The following is a 17,765-nucleotide window of genomic DNA, read 5'->3' on the forward strand; positions in this document are numbered from 1 at the left end:
ATATTTGCTAATATAGCACATTTTGACAGGTTGCTGTGCATAACATGATTGATCATCAGGATGAGAATAGAAATAAAAAGCAGAGGTGAAATCATGCCAAACTGAGGGAAATGAATGTTCTGTTAATCTTTCAATTATTTCTTGAATAAATTGAGCTGACTTTTGCTCTTTAGAGTTTCTTTCACTAGTTTGATGTGTTTTACCTATTCAGCAAAAAAGAGTTTACATTTTTTAGTATATTATCAACATGGCAACATGATATAGAAGATGAAGTGAACACATTATTTGAGATATGTAAACAATGTATGTACATTTCTTTCTTGGTAATAAGAAAATCAAGACCTCTTAATTTTCTTATCATCATGGTTTTCATTTGTTGACTTTTCCACTTACACAGAGGTGCTTTTAGCCAAGTTAGTTAACTTTTCTGAAGGGCATTTTTTTCTCTTATGTAAAATCAGATATTATCTTCTACCTCACATAATTATCTTAAAACTCATCTTAAATAGAATATAGAAAGGCGCTTACATAATGCTTGGCTTTATTTTTATTTAGAAAAATTTTGGATTTTGGTTACCTATCTTTTTTAGAGAAAACATTAAGTTTGCAAATTAATAAGCACGTTTTAATATATTATTTTTGAAAAATGACATCAGCAAGATGGCTGAATAAGACATCTCATTCATATATCCCCTCCCCCACAACAACAATTTGGCTTCTATTCACAGACAAAAGTGTCTTTGTGGGAGCTGTGGAAGCCAGCACCAAATGCCAAGGTACTAAGTAGAGTCTCGTCCACCTGTGCCTTGACTAATGGACATGGAAACCTTAGTGCCGACTGTTGACCTTGCAGTGACCTCTGTACTGGTTTCAGCCACTCTCAGCCATGGTCTGAGAGGCCATGGAGAACACTCTCTTAGATAATCACCAATGATTAAGAGAACTTTTTTGGAAAATCAGGAGTTCAACAGAGACGTTCCATTCATAAGAGACTATGAATAATTGTGTGCATATAAATTAATCTGGAAAAATGGATAAATATCTAGAAACGAAGAACCTACCCAGATTAAATCATGAAGGAATAGAAAATCTGAACAAATAAACAATGAGTAGGGAGGTTGAATCAGTAATCAAAAGAATCCTCAAAAAGCAAAGTCCAAGAACAGATGGTTTCCCTGCTGAATTTTACCAACCTTTTAAAGAAGAATGGAACTTTTTCAAAACAACTGAAAATTAGAGGACACTCCTGAACTCATTTATGAGGTCAGCATTATCTTGATACCAAAGCCAGATAAGGATAATAGAAAAAAATTTCAGGCCAATATCCCTAATGACTTTAGATGTAAAAATCCTCAATGAAATATTAGGAAGCCAAATTCAATAGCATATTAAAAGCATCAGGCAGCATCATCAAGTGTGATTTATCCCTGTGATGCATGGATGGTTCAAAATACACAAATCAATAAATGTGATACACCACATTAATAGATTAAAACATAATACTATGATAATCTCAGTGTTTGGAGAAATAAAACCTTTGACAAAATACAACATCCTTTTATGATAAAAGCTTTAAAAAATTGGGTGATGGAGGAACATATATCAACATAATAAAGGTCATAAATGAGAAACCCATAGCTAACATTATTTATACTAATAAAAGGGTAATATGCTAATTAGACCAAATGTCTTCTGGACGTCCTTCCAGACAAAGCCACGGTCGCAGGGACCAAGGCAGAGGCAGTTAGGGGCAATCAGGCCAGGAGGGGAGAGCAGTTAGGGGAGATCAGGCAGGTAGGCAGAGCAGTTAGGGGAAATCAGGCAGGCAGGTAGGCAGGTGAGCGGTTAGGAGCCAGCGGTCCCAGATTGCAAGAGGGATGGATGTCTGACTGCTGGTTTAGGCCTGATCCCGCAGAAATTGGGCCTAAACTGGCAGTTGGACAACCCCCAAATGGTCCTGGATTGGAGAGGGTGCAGGCCGGGCTGAGGGACCCCCTCCCCTGGGCACCAATTTCATGCACCGGACCTCTAGTCTATCATAATAATAAAAGGCCAAATGCCATAATGACCAAAATGACCAAACGACTGGTCACCGGGAGGTGCATGGAGCACCTCTCATGGTGCGGTGAGTGTTGGTCTCACGGTGCAGCAGGAGGGAATCTGGGTCCCACTGGTGTGGCAAGAATCAGTCTGGGTCCTGTCGGCATGGCAGGAGGGAGCCTGGGTCCGGGGGGCATGGCAGGAGGGAGCCTGGGTCCTGCTGGGGCAGCGGGAGGGACTATGGGTCCTGAGGCATCAGCGGAACTCTGGGTCTCACACAATTGGGGGAGTGGCCGGCCTTCAAACTGCACCCTGACAGGAAGGAGGAGGGAGGAGAGAGCCCCATTCCTTGCAGAATGCCGTGTCATAAATTAAAATTGAAAGTGGAAGCAATCATCATGCTACTGAGAAATCTTAATAGTAAATGGGGTCTTTGTAATGATACTAGATTTATTATCAAAAGATTGCAACCTAACATTATCGAAGCTGAAGTAGTAACAGGATCTGCAGAAGGAGAGGTTGTTCTGATTCCAAGAATTGATTTGTCTCCATCTGACACTGGCCTCCCATTTAAATTATTTTGAAGACAGTTTCCCGTGATTCCAGCATTTGCAATGACTATTAATAAATCACAAGGACAAACTTTAGACAGAGTAGGAATATTCCTACCTGAAGCCGTTTTCGCACATGGTCAGTTATATGTTGTTTTCTCTCGAGTTTGAAGAGCGTGTGATGTTAAAGTTGTAAATACTTCATCCCAAGGGAAATTAGTCAAGCACTCTGAAAGTGTTTTCTTTCTTAATATGGTATACAGGGAGATATTAGAATAAGTTTAATCAATTTATCAGTCATTGTTTGTATCGGTGTTGTTTTTATATCATGTTTTTGTTGTTTTCATATCATGTCTATTGTTGTTATATCATGTTGTGATTGTTTATTTATTAATAAATTTATATATTATTTTCACATATATTTTACTAATTTTCTTTCATCTCTGAGACTTCTATTATAGAGGAAGAGCAAATAGCAATATTAAAATATTTCCTCTAATTAATTCCCTTTTAATATGCACAAATTTTGTGCCCCGGGCCACTAGTAATATATAAAAGCCTAAGAAACCATGCAACTGTTCAACTCTTTGACCAGACACTATGATGTGCACTGACCACCAGGGGGCAGAACTCAATGTAAGAGCTGCCCCTCGGTGGTCAGTGTGCTCCCTCAGCAAGAGTGTCACTGTGTCACTGAGCTGATGGATGAGCGCCAGACACCAGGCCCATGGCTGGTGAGCGCAACTGCGACAGCGGGATCCTCTCCCATGGACACTCCCCCTGCGCACTTCTCCCCCATCCAGACCAGGACCAGGATCAGAACTGGCATTGGAACTGACTGGCCTTGAGCCCATGGCTGCTTCTCAGTCATGGGTGTGCTGGTATTACCCTAGGACAGGCGCACAAAGACCGCAGTGGAGTGGCAGTGAGCCTACCGAGCAGCAGTGGCGGCAGGCGCAGTGGGGCAGAAGCAGTGGGGTGCCCAGCCCGGGCTAGGGCCGGGCCATCTGCTGCTTTGTGCACTACTATATCCCTTGGGGGATGTTGGACTGCCAGTTTTAGCCAGCTCTCCGCAGGCCATGCCAAGGGACCCCACTGGTGCACAAATCCGTGCACCGGGCCTCTAGTACTAAATAAAGGTCAGAAACATGACAAGGGTACCTGCTTTTGCCACTTCTACTTAACATAGTACTGGAAGTCTTACCCAGGCCAATCAGGCAAGAAAAAGAAACAAAAGGCATGCCAATTAGTAAGGAAGAAGTAAAATTGTCTCTTTGTGGATGATATGATCTTATACATAGAAAATTCTAGAGAAATGACCAAAAAATTATTAGAACTAGTGAATTAACTTAGTGAAGTTGTAGGATGCAAAATCAACAAATATAAAACAGTTGCATTTTATACACTAATTAGAGTCCCAGTGCACAAAATTCGTGCACAGTTAGAGTTCCTAGTGGCTGCCGGCTGCTGGCCTGGGCCTTCCTTTGTTCCGTGCCATTTCCTGGTGGTCAGCACACGTCATAGTGAGTGATCAAACTCCTGGTCAGTCGAATTCACGAGGGGAGATTTGCATATCTCTATATAAAAGATATATAGAGAGATATTGAACTGTCTGAAAAAGAAATAAAACAATCTCATTTAAAATGGCATAAAAACAATAAAGTATACTTGGGAATAAGTTTAAACAAAAAGGTCAAAAATCGGTACAATACTTAGATGAAAGAAATTGTATAAGGCAAAATAATTGGAAAGATAACCTGTTTTTATATGGATCAGAATTAATATTTGCTAAAATGTCCACACTACCCAAACCTATTTGTAGGTTTAGTGCAGTCTCTGTCAAAATTTCAATGGCATTTTTCACAGAGATAGAATAAACAATTCTGGCATAAAAATAGGTCCATACATCAATGAAACAGAATTGAGAGCCCAGAACTAAATCCTCAACAAGAGAGTAAGAAGACTCGATGAAGAAAGGATAGTCTCTTTAATAAATGGCGTTGGAAAAACTAGATAATCACATCATTTATAAAAATTAGCTAGAAATAGTTTAAGACTTAAACATAATCTCCTAGAAGACTTAAACTCCTAGAAGTAAACATAGGGAGAAAACTCCTTGACGTTGGTCTTGGCAACAGTTTTAGGGGGTATGACACCAAAAGCACAAGCAACAAAAGTAAAAATAAATAAATGGGACTGCACCAAAATAAAAAGATCCTGCACTGTAAAATAAAGAGTTAACAAAATAAAAAGGTATCATATGGAATGGGAGAAAATAATTCCAAACAAAGTAATATAGTGTTAATATCCAAAATACATAAGTGACTCAGATAATTCAATAGCAAAACAAACAAGCAAAAATCTGATTAAACAATGGGCAGAGGAGCTGAATAGACATTTCTTTAAAGAACACATCCTAATAGCCACCAAGTACAGGAAAAATGTTCCACATCACTTATAAGAGAAATCAAATCAAACCATAATGAGAAATCACCTCACACCTGCCAGAATGACTTTTATAAAAAAGACAAGAGATAGCAGGTATTGGCCAGGATGGAGAGAAAAGGAAACCCTTGTGCACTGTTGCTAGGATTGTATAAATTGGTACAGCTCCTATGAACATAGTATAGGGGTTCTTCAAAAATTTAAAATAGAACCATCATATGATACAGCAATCTACTTCTGGGTATATATGCAAAAGAAATGAAATCAAGTTCTTCCAGAGATACCTTCACTCCCACATTCATTGCAACATTATTTGCAGTAGCCAAGATATGAGAACCTCATTGTGCATCTACAGATGACTGGATAAAGATGTGGTATATATGTAAAATTAAATATTATTCTACCATGAGAAAGAAAAAAAATCCTGCCATTGTGACCACATGGATGGACCTTGATGGCATTATACTAACTGAATAAAATTAGAGAGAAAATAAAATACTGTATAATAACACTTAAACATGGAATCTAAAATGATGAACTCGTAGAAACAGAGAGTAGAATGGTGGCTGTGAAGGGCTGAGAGACAGGGGAAATAGAGAGAAGTTATTCGAAGGGTACAACCTTCCAGTTACAAGATAAGTTCTGGGGAATCTAATGACAGCATAGTAGCTATAGTTAACAATACCATATTATTATATATATATATATATATTATTATATGTATTATATATATTCTTGAAAGCTGTTAAGAGAATAGATCTTAAGTGTTGTCTCCAGAAAAATAAATAGTAATTATGTGAGTAAATGGAGGTATTAACTAACCATACTATGGTAACCTTTTTGGAATATATGTCTAGCAGATCATCACACTGTATAACATAAACTTATAGAATGTTATATATCAGTTATATCTTAATAAAGTAATGAAAAAGATAAAATATTATTTTCTCTTGAGGAATGTTTGCATACATCTTCAATTAGGTTTACAATTAAAAATTCTTTTTAAACCTTGTAGATTTATAGAATAAATTATGTGTCCTCTTATGGACTCCAAGCAGATCCTGTTGCTTGGAGTTCATAAGAAATAGATATTTCAAGGATAGAATTGGTAATAAGAAACTTTCTATAGGTAAAATGTTATCATGTGTATGAATAAAAAATGAAAAATGACACATTAAGTAAAGCAGCACACATTTAAATTATTGGGACAAAGTTCCAACTTATTTATGTAACTCAGAATATAGTCTATTTTCCTCTTTATAAAAAGAACTAGTAACATGCTTTGATTCCTGTTAGTTTAAAAAGTTCAGATAAATTAAAATATTAATTTAAAGATATTATGATTAATGAATAACAGAAGAATGCCACCAGTATAGGCATCCATCTTTGCTCAATAATGAATAAAACCTACTAAATTACAGTGGAAATATAATTTCATTAGGCAAAGGTAGTCAAATGAGCTCAGAAAGTGTGAACATTATCTAGCTATTAATTTATTTGAAAAATAATTAATAGTTACTTTCTAGTTGTCAGATACAATGCCAATTTCCAAGTCAAATTACAGAGTTAAATAAAGCATAACCTCTACTTTCAGGAATGTACTACCAATAAATGTGAAAACCATAGAGGAGGAATTGGATTGGAGAAAATTACACTTCAAATAATGTCAGTTGATACAATGAATGCAAACACAGGTTTAAAGCAAACTTGGAGCTGAAAGCCTGACAGGAAATCAGGAAGTAATAGAGACATGCTATTAGGATAAGCTGTCATTCAAAATGGCACTTATGACAATATTATGACTTTTTTCTGCAGATGACTATGATGGATTATTACGAGAAAAGGGAAAAGAAGCAAAACGATGGCAGCATTATACATATCATTTCCGGATTCAGTGAAAAAGTAAAAAATGAAAATCACCTATAGAATAACCATTTCACCTTTACTCTCCTTTAAATTATCTCAACAGATAACTTAATATTACCTAATATTCCTGAAGACAAAATTTGTTTCTTCTAAGCACAATTTGAAATATAAGGAAATTATAAAATATATTTGTTTTAATTTTTTTAAAGTTTGATTAGTTATATATGAGAAGATTGCATGGGCTTTTAAAATTTTATTTCCATTATAGAGAAAGAAATTGATAGAAGTGTTGTTTATGTTAAGAAAAGTAGTGGACAAAGAGTTGTTCCCTTACTTGATTTTAAGTAAAGGAAATTGATTATAAGTGTATTTGTCTTCATTATTGTTTTCTCATAAGCAAAAAAGAGAACATATTGACAGATAAAATGTTTATTCATTTCTTTATTTTTCAGGTGAAGTTGCTTTTATTAATAACTGCCACTTACTGAATATTTTCCATTCAGGCTTTTTTCCTTTGACTTTGAGGAAGATTATGTATACACAGAATATTTATTTCCTCTTAGAAGGTAATTTTAGCAAAATATTAATGTCTTACTAAATACCAATACATTGTCTGATATTTCATACACATACACACACATAAGCAATTTATACAGGGTGCCCTCAAAATATATACACACTTCTTTTTTCTGATAGCTGAATTGATGTTTCTTTCTTTTTAGATTAAACCCATTGGAATTAATAATTATTCAAAGTTTCCATACATTTTTTGGGACACCCTGTATATATTGCTAAAAAATATGGCTACATGAGTATAAACTGTTTTTATTTTAATTTTGAAGGTATTTTTCTTCTTTTTATTTATTTTTCTCATGAAGACATGTTTATTCACTAGTAGCTATTAAGTATATACTGCATTCCATCTATGTGCTTTTCAAAGGTTAAGATAACTTGGGTCAATTTTTTAGTTTGGTAAAATTACATGGTCTCAATAGAGGTTTATACTAAAACTTTTCTAGTAATAGATTTTTTTTTGAAAATATGACTGAGTATTCAAGTCAGAATATTATGTTGCATTTTATATTATTTATTCAAGCCTCTTCCAAGTTAATATCTAAATGTATAAATATATCTATCACATAAAATAATTGAGAGAATATTTTATTAAAAGGAGAAATGAGCTATAAAATTATTAGGTAACAATGACTACTATCACTCAGCATATAGAAAGCTGAAGGTAATCATTGATTAAGCTTTAATGATAGGTGAATATGTCCATTTCTAAAATTTACTGTTTTTGTTACTATGTAGTACTAAAGAATCATTACACCAGTGATACAATTAATCTAAACTAAAGCAAAATGCAAAAGTGAAAGTATTCTTTTTTAAAAAAAATGTATTTTATTAATTTTTTACAGAGAGGAAGAGAGAGGGATAGAGTTAGAAACATCGATGAGAGAGAAACAATGATCAGCTGCCTCTTGCACACCCCCTACTGGGGATGTGCCTGCAACCAAGGTACATGCCCTTGACCGGAATCGAACCTGGGACCCTTGAGTCCGCAGGCCAACGCTCTATCCACTGAGCCAAACCGGTTTTGACAGTGAAAGTATTCTTACATTTGAGGCAAACATTTATAAGATTTGCATCAAAGATATTTTAAAGTATTTATCTTTATAAAATGTGAAGGTTTTCTTGTAAAAGAAACACCAGACTTGGAAAATTTGGAAGAAATATTTTGATATCCTATCATATGAAATCAATTAGGTAACTAGGAAGCAATATAAATACTAAAATAATAATCATTATATTAACTCAGGTATTTTATTTCCTTTTTTCATCCTTGAGACCACTAGAACCACCTACATAGTTTCATTGAGATGCCCAAAAGATTTTTAAAGAGTTTCAGGTATATTCTAAAACCTCATTGTAGAATAGTATTATTTGAGTCCTCTATTTTTAAAAGAGAGTGGAGCAGACCAAGTGCCCGTCATTATGAGAGGATAAAAAAGCTATGGTACATTTATACCATGGAACTAAAGGGTATTATGCTAAGTGAAATAAGCCAGTCAGAGAAAGACATATACCATACGATTTCACTTATATGTGGAATACAATGGACAACATAAGCAAACAAACAAAATAGAAACTGCCTTATAGATACAGAGAACAGATTATCAGCTGTCAGAGGGGATGGGGGTTGAAATAGGTGAAGGGATTAAGCAAAAAACAAAACAAAACTCTTAAACACAGACATCAGTAAGGTGATTGCCAGAAGGAAAGGGGGGAGGTGGGATCAGGTAGAAGAGGGTAAAGGACAGATAAAAGGTGCTGGAAGGAAACTAGACTTTGGGTGGTGAACACACAATGCAATATACAGATGATGTATTATAGAATTGTACACTTGAAACCTACATAATTTTAGTAACCAATGTAGCCCTAATAAATTCAATAAAATGTATTTAAAAAATAAAGAGGGTGTCTGAAAAATTCACCTCACAAACTTAGCCCCCTTTGATTATTCATATGAATCATTAGATGTAAAGGTAAGTCATAGAGCCTATAAATTGTACATTGCTTTTGAGCTGAGTCACACCAAGGGGACAATGTATTGAAAGCCATAACTGTCACTTTATTAAGTATTTTTGTTGAAAATATCATAAAATAAGAATTGAAGTCTATTTTTCAAGAATGAAAACAAAGTCTACAAATATCTAAAAGTATTTGCCATGCACTTGATGTGTTCTCAATCCTGGACTGACTAGTGTTTTGATAGAGTTCCTCCCCTGGTGGTCCAATAAAGTTTCCTTGTATTCTATATTATCTACCAGAAATACATTTATTGAAATGGATGAAGAATCTCTAAGAAGACATGGCTATGTTGGTTCCCAATATTCTGACTCCCAGCCTTTACATTTTATTGCTATAAAAATATATATCGAGGCATATTTTAAACCTACACTCAAGCAAGTTCTGCTATTATCTATGCAGATAATGTATGTATTTTTAAAAAGTATTTTTATTGCTCATTTCAGAGAGGAAGGGAGAGGGAGAGAGAGAGATAGAAACATCAATGATGAGAAAGAAGCTGCCTCCTGCATGCCCCCTACTGGGGATTGAGCCAGCAACCAGAATCGAACCTGGGACCCTTCAATTCATAGGCTGATGCTCTATCCACTGAGCCAAACCAGCTAGGGCTCTCTGTGTATTTTTAATGTCTATTGAAATTTAGATTCATAAGAAATTGCAATGGTATTACCTTCACCCAGTTTCCCAAAAAGGTTTTATCTTATACAACTACTAGAGGCCCAGTGCATGAAATTCGTGCACAGGGGTGTGTGTCCCTCAGCCCAGTCTGCACCCTCTCCAATCTGGGACCCCTCAAGGGATGTCCAACTGCCCGTTTAGGCCCGATCCTACCGGGACTGCTGGCTCCCAACTGCTCGCCTGACTGCCTTCCTGATTGCCCCTAACTGCTTCTGCCTGCCAGCCTCATCACCCCCTAACCACTCCCCTGCCAGCGTGATTGAGGCCTAACTGCTCCCCTGCCAGCCTGATTGCCCCTAACTGCCCTCACCTGCAGGCCTGGTCACCCCTAACTGCCCAGCCCTGCAGGCCGGGTCACCCCTAACAGCCCTCCCCTGCAGGCCTGGTCCCCCCCAACTGCTCTCCCCTGCAGGCCTGGGTCCCCCCCAACTGCCCTCCCCTGCAGGCTTGATCACCCCCAACTGCCCTCCCTTGCAGGCATGGTCCCTCCCAACTCCCCTCCCCTGCTGGCCATCTTGTGGTGGCCATCTTGTGTCCACAAGGGGGCAGCCATCTTTGACCACATGGGGGCAGCCATCATGTGTGTTGGAGTGTTGGTCAATTTGCATATTACTCTTTTATTAGATAGGATAGAGGCCTGGTGCACGGGTGGGGGCTGGCTGGTTTGCCCTGAAGGGTGTCCTGGATCAGGTTGGGTGTTCCCTTGGGGTGTGGGGGTGGCCTGGGTGAGGGGCCTGTGGTGGTTTTCAGGCTGGCCACGCTCCCTGGCGACCCAAGTGGAGGCCCTGTGATCTGGGATTTATTTATCTTCTATAATTGAAACTTTGTAGCCTTGAGCAGAGGCCAGGAAGTTTGGCTTCCTCCATTGCCGGGGAAACCCAAGCCTCCTGCTCTCTCCGTGGCCGGCAGCCATCTTGATTGGGTTAATTTGCATACTCGCTCCTGATTGGCTGGTGGGCGTGGCTTGTGTGTGTAGCGGAGTGATGGTTAATTTGCATGTTTTTCTTTTATTAGTGTAGATAGTGTAATATGAAAACAAGGTCTGTTAATTTTTTTTTTCTGATTCAACTTTAGATTTTTCTGGTTCTTGAAATGATGGATGATATTCACTATTACCTCAGACATTTTTTATACTATATTATGACATTCTGGATCTCATTTCAAGCCTTCTCTGGAACCTACAGGTTGGGAGAGAGCGGAAGCTGCCTTATTACTGCCCAGTGCTGGTGGAAGTCTGGGTTCCCCGCTCAACTTCTGTTGGTACCCTGGGATATAGGGAAGTGGTGCTTCATTACTCCTGGATGTGGATGGGAGTTTAGGATCCTCACTAGGCATCCACTTTGGCTGTGGGGGTGAGAAGCACCTTCTTACTGCCTCTTACTTGACAAGAAGGTTTTGTTACTGCTGGAATGTAGTGGAATTGGCAGCTATCCACTAATGTTTCTCTGACTTCACCCGAACTGAGAGGGCAGGGGTGCTTATTACTGCTGGGTGCTGATGGAAATCATGGGTTCCTCTAGGCCTCCTCTGACACCACCCCTTTGTGGGAGGAACAGGTATTTTATTGTAGCTGGGCAAGGGTGGAAGTCCAGACTTCCCACTTCAGCCTTTGCTGATTATGGTAGGGGTGCAGCCACTGCTTTTTCCCCCATGTTGTTGGCCTATAGTAGAATAATTATTGCCTAAAAATCTTCAGTCTTGCTTTTTGCCATTTTTTTCTGATGTTTTGGCTGTAGAGAACAGCATTTCATCAGGCTCTTATTGCTGTGCCAAACTTTTTCAGCACTCAGTTTATGATATATATGAAGCAAAATGAAAACCCAGTGATACAGAATTTTTGGACTGGAACCCGGATTCTTTGTTCGCCGGAATTGAAGAATGAATCCACAGACAGAAAGTGTTATAGCAAAGATGGAGATTTATTGAAGAACACGTACAGACTCCCATGTAGGGAGGGGCAAAGAGTCCCACAGAATGGACTCCCAAGTAGGCAGGGGGAAAAGGGTCCCACTGAGTCCCTCTTCCCTATGGCTTATAAAGGCTGCAGATCCTGGTGCCTTGATATCCCCTCTGATTGGTCACTATTCCCCTTCAAGTTGGTTACTATAGTAACTTCTGGGCTCAAATGTTGAACCTCACATGGGACATATGAGGTTCTCCCCCCTCCTTCCTATGGTTTTCCTATTCCCTTTGGGCTTTCTTCCTCTCCTTCTGAATGAAGGGCTTCCTTCTCATTATTTTGTAAATATAGACCTTTTGCTGTTCCCAGCTCCCTCATTCTATGGAAATGTACCTTCTGCTGCTCTTGTAGCCCTGAGGCTTCCTCCATGGTCCCCTTAATTTCCAAAATTTCTAATATTTCCTAAACCTGTCCTATTTTACTCCCAAAATTCCTGTTTTACCAGGGAAATGTGCTTGAACTTTAAAATAAAAACCTCTAAGTTGAAAAATAACTAGCAAGCTTTTAACACTCATGGGGTTTTTAATTTGGAGGGGGCAAGATAGAGTTGGGAATTTTAACATTTATTTAAGCAAGACATAAATATTCTTGCACTTACATTTTTCAGATTTGATTAAAAATGTAAGGAACTGGATGCTATGCAATATTATAGAGATCCATGTACTAGTATTTCAGTCCCAGTTAAAGTGCTGCAGTACCTTATGCCACTGATCTCTAAACTGTGGTCCTGCAGGGATTTCTTTGTCATTTGCCTTCCTAAAAATTTCTCTCATTTATTAAACAAATACTTATTAATTTTACCATTTTAAGTAATTACAATTGCAAACTAAAGCTTCTGTTTAAGAACATCAGTTGTCGATTCAAATGAAAATAATTCTAGTCAAATATGTGAAATTATGATTTAGGTAATGTTCAGCTTCAATTAAAAATGACAGATTTAAAAACATTTGATAAATATTAAAAATATTTTAATGACCCTATATTAATTTTTAGACACATTTATAACAACAAATGGTTTTTCTAAATCATATTTTTAATAAAACTTTGGCAAAAAAATAAATAACTTAAATATCTTTAATCTGCCAATGGTTATTTTGTGAAAATTTCTTTATGGTTAAAATTAATATATAGTTCATTTAGTTTAATAACATAATGGATGATATTTTGAATATTATATCAAATCATATACATTTTAAATAATTTATCAAATGGCAGTGATACTAGGAGGGAAAACAGAAACAATATTTTAGACTCAATATAAGGAAATAAGGATCCAGAGACCCTTCACATCTCACTCTGTGCTTTCTCAGTAGTTCATTGTGTGCATTATTTGAGATACATCATAGCTTCCTTGCACTATATCATTATCATTGTCATCCAAGTGAAACAGGAATTTTGGGGGGTAAAAAAGGCTTTAGGAAATTTAAAAATTTTGGAAATTAAGGGGACCATGGAGGAAGCACAGGGCTGCAGAGCAGCAGAAGGTATATTTCCATAGAATAGGGAAGCTGAAAAGCTGCAACAGGTACATTTCCATAGGATGAGGGAGCTGGGAACAGCAAAAGGTCTATAATTACAAAATAAAGAGAAGGAAGCCCTTCATCCAGAGGGAGAAGAAGAAAGCCCAAAGGGAATAGAAAAACAATAAGGAAGGAGGGGAGAGAACCTCACATGGTGAGGTTCCACCTTTGAGCCTAGGAGTTACTATAGCAACCAGTCCAAGGGAATAGTGACCAATCCGGGGGGATATCAAGGCGCCAAGGTCTGCAGCCTTTATAAGTCGTAGGGCAAAGGAACTCAGTGGGACCCTTTCCCTCTCCCTACATGGGAGTCCATTCTGAGGGACTCTTCCCCCTCCCTACATGGGAGTCTGTACTTGTTCTTTAATAAATTTCCACCTTTGCTATACTACCATCTGTCCGTGGATTCATTCTTCAACTCCGGTGCTCAAAGAATCTGGGTTCCAGTCCAGGGGAACACCACGTGTTCCATTCCAAAAATTCCATATCAGTTCCACTTATATGGTTCCTAGAGTAATAAAAATTATAGAGACAGAACGTAGAATGATAGTTGCCAGGGGCTGGGAGGAAAGAGAATGGGTAGTAATTGCTTCGTGCTGATAAAGTTTCAACTTTTGCAAGATGAAAAGAATTTTAAAGATGGATGGTGGCAATGGGTGCACAACAAGATGAATGTATTAATACCGCTGACATATATTCAAAAAGATTAAGATGGTAAACTTTATGTTATGTGTATTTTACCTCAATAAAAAATAGTTCACAGAATGATTATCATGATAATATGATAGGAAAAAATGTTAATAGATCTTAAATGCCCCATGTTGTTAAATCTTTATGAACAAACATCCGGTAGCATGGTGTCTGATAATGTCCTTGAGGGGAAATTGCCTATTAGTGACTTAAAGGGAACCATGTCATCTATTGAATTACGAACATCATATCCTCTTGCACCTGGATTTTCCTTGGAGGTCAGCCTTCCAAACATTAGCCAGATTTGACCCTGCTGAGCTTGAGAGTTCTGATGAGCTCATAGCCCAAGGTGGTGTAGTTTTAAGACTGCATTGCACTAAGAGTATATCTGTCACAGATGAAAATGCAGGGGCATATTTATGTCTTCATGTAATCCATTCATTGCTTTTTACAAACCTAAAGTTCTCCAGGGAGTAAAACAAATTCACATAATGTTCCTATGTGCTACAATTCGTATTTTGATCTTTACTTTAGCTGACAGACTCCTTTATAATAACCAGAATGCTCCCTAGTGAATGCACACATGTTGGCATTAAAAAGTAAAAATTAGTTTAGTGATTCAAGTTAAAGTCAGCATTCAGTTATTTTGAATTATATTTCATTTCACATGCTCTGATTTTATGTTGAATTAGTATCGGCAGTCTCCTCAATGTCTTTGTATGATATTTCTTAGTGCATCCCCAGTTCATCTCTAAGTGGGATGCCACTTTGGGAAATCTTGGCTATTTACCACAAGTATCCTATATAATAAAAGGGTAACATGCAAATTGACTGACTGGCAGAACAACCAGAACACCTGTGGACCCTCGCCTTGGCCGGCCCCACCCCTGAGCAGGCCCCTCCCACCCTGATTGGGGGTGGGACTGGCTGGCAAACAGCCAGTGGCCCCTCACTCCAGCTGGCCCACCCCCAATGGCCCCCATTGGGGGCGGGCCGGCTGGACCCCACCAGTGCATGAAGTCGTGCACCAGACTTCTAGTATTTACATACTCTTGTTGATTTATTTTAGGTTTAACTGATAAAGAATTAACATTTCAGAGGAGTTATGATTGATCAGTGTCATTGCTTGCATACATTAAACACCTGCCAAAGGTTTTCTAGGGTGTAGCTGGTTTGTAAGTCAAATTTGAAGGCTATTGTGTGATAGGTTTTAGGATTCTGATGTATTTTCATAAATGCACTAGTTATACCTTTGCTGATGTATGTTTGCTGATCTTTCACAAAGGGAAAGTTTTGCTTCAATCGTATATGTCAGAATATATTCATTATCACAAACTCAGAATGAAAAATACAGTGCTAACTGGAAAAAAGAACAGGGCAAAATCCTATCTAATAATAGACAAATATGCAAATTGACCTTATTTTAGTACCAATAATTAGACAACATAATGTGGATAAGACTGGTAAGAGTGTCAGTAAATAAATATGACAGCACTTTAGAATAATTAATTATGACCAATTTGTATTTTAAATTTGTATTTTAAAAATACCTTTCCAGATTATAACCCCTAAAAATCCAATAAATTAATATCCAGTTACTCCCATGAAATGTAAGGATTGAGAAAACCACTTTAATACTTGAGCTGGTCTAGAGCTGCATACATGAGTAGAACCAAAAATCCACTTGCCAAGTGGCAGGGCCTCAATGTACTTCCCAGAATGAGGAATGCTCTGTGGGCCATGCTTCCTATAACCCTGTTTGTTGTCTGGGCTCTAAGCACTTCAGTTAGTCCTGCTGCAGTGACTCTTCGGGTGCATAATCTTCAGTCCTGGCTACGTTTGGACTTCGACACCCTGGGAGTCTTATTGCTCTTTATTGCAGTGGTTGATTGTTCCTCAAGGACTACATTATTTTGATATTATTATTTTCTAGTATCCAGGTTTTCAAAGAAAGGTCTCAGAGCAGATATTTCGGACAATACTTTTCTTACTTTACCAATTCAACTTCTTCTCAACAATTGACACACAGGTTGGAGGGAACTGAGAAGCACTATGAATGATTGTGGGGAAGAGAAGGTTGGGGAAGAAAAGATTTATGCATAGCCTCATGTGTACTATAAACCATTACTCAACAATTAGACCTTTCAGACTAATTATGGATATTTTCTGCCATTTTCCTGAAATCTTGTGGGAATCAGATCTTATTCCTGCTTGATTATTAAGTATTTTAGCACAATGCTAGGCATTTTTGTTGTTGTAACTAGAAATGAAGACTGACTCACAGTTTCTATACTACATACGATTTTCTAAAAGCCCTTCTTACATTTTCACCTCTAACCACTAATTAAATTTTGGTGTTCTCCAGAATTCCACACTTAACCTCTTTTATTTTATTATTGATTTTAGAAAGAGGAAGAGAAAGAGAGAGATAAACATCGATCAGCTGCCTCATGCACATGCCCTGACCAGGGATTGAATCCACAACCTGGGTATGTGCCCTGATGGGGAAGCGAAAATAAATCAACAAGAGTATGTATAAACAATATTCATTAGGTCTCTAAATAGAACCTGTCTCTTCCCCCAAATCTAGACCTGCATATCTAATGTCCTATTGGATGTTACAATTTATAATTTCTACAAACAGTTATATTCAGCATGGTAAAAGTTAAAATTTAAAAAAAAAAGTATATTTTTATTGATTGCAAAAAGGCAGAGAGAGGAAGAGAGAGATAGAAAGATCAATGCTAAGAGAGAATCATTGGCTGCCTCCTACACACCCACTACTGGAGGCTGAGTCAGCAACTGGGGCATGTGCCCTGTCTGGGAATGAGACTGTGACCTCTTGGTTGATAGAATGAAAAATAAAGTGCTAACTGGAAACCACTGAGCCACACCGACTGGGCAAAAGTTGAACTTTTAATATTCATCTCCATATCAGTTCTCCCTGTTAACATTTATTGTCTTATCTAGTGAGTATCTTCCTGGTCATCTAAGTCCAGAAACAAAGAACCTCTGCTTGCTTGGCTCTTTTATCCCTATATTCAATCAGTGACCAAATCCATGTAGTATAGGTTCCATTTTAATTAATTAATTAGTTAATTAATTATTTCAGTTATCCCTCATGCATTAAAATCTCACTTAATGACATTATATGTACACATCATATAGTGCTCTAGGAGCTTGAGGCTCTGAAACAAAACTAACCAAGTCCTCAAGGACCTTACACTTTATTTCCAGAGACAGACACGAAGTAAGTAACGAAGTAAAAAAAATAAAATAAAAGATTGTATTTACTTCTAGAAAGATAAAGCAAGGATGCTTTAGATAATCACTAAGAGTGAGGGAAGAACTGGCTCCTGGAGGTTTTTCTGAGAGATAAACCTTTGTGCAAGTATGCAAAAAGATGAAATTCACAGATTTGTGGAG

This window comes from Cnephaeus nilssonii, assembly GCF_951640355.1.
Source record: "Cnephaeus nilssonii genome assembly, chromosome: 3".
Lineage (NCBI taxonomy): Eukaryota > Metazoa > Chordata > Mammalia > Chiroptera > Vespertilionidae > Cnephaeus > Cnephaeus nilssonii.